A 546-nucleotide genomic window follows, 5' to 3' on the forward strand; every position below is an offset into this window, starting at 1 on the left:
CGTGCTGCCCGGCAGCTCGGAGCTCTGCTCCCTCGTCCTCAGCATAGCTGAGATCAATGACCATAGGCCCAGGTCGTGCCGACTTGGAATCGAATTCGGCATTCAGTGCCACATTCACCGCCTCTTCGTACGAAGACGGATGCACACGAAAGACTTCCATTCTGGCCCACCAGTGCGGAGGCCTTCCATAAAGGCGGTCACTGCTTTCTGTGACCGCCTCCGGACGGGGATTTGCTGCCATCCCGACAATAAGAGTGCGCATCTCTTGAACAAAGTCCACCAATTCCTTGTTGCCCTGTCGGGCGGCAAGTAAACACGATCGTACGCGATATGCCCGAATTGGCGGCTAGAACACCCGTGAGAGCGTCAATTTCAGCTCCGCCTAGGAGGGAAACGCAGCTTCGAACGAATTGCCGCATGTCAGTGCCCAATCTTGCGCTCGACCACCGAGCTTTGAGATGGCTAGCGCTCCGCGCTGTTTTTCGGCCGGAGCATGGCGGATGCGATGGCCATCTCGACCTCTCTCACCCAGAGCAGGAGATTCTC

The sequence above is a fragment of the Plasmopara halstedii genome (assembly GCF_900000015.1).
Source record: "Plasmopara halstedii genome assembly, contig: Scaffold_614, whole genome shotgun sequence".
Lineage (NCBI taxonomy): Eukaryota > Oomycota > Peronosporomycetes > Peronosporales > Peronosporaceae > Plasmopara > Plasmopara halstedii.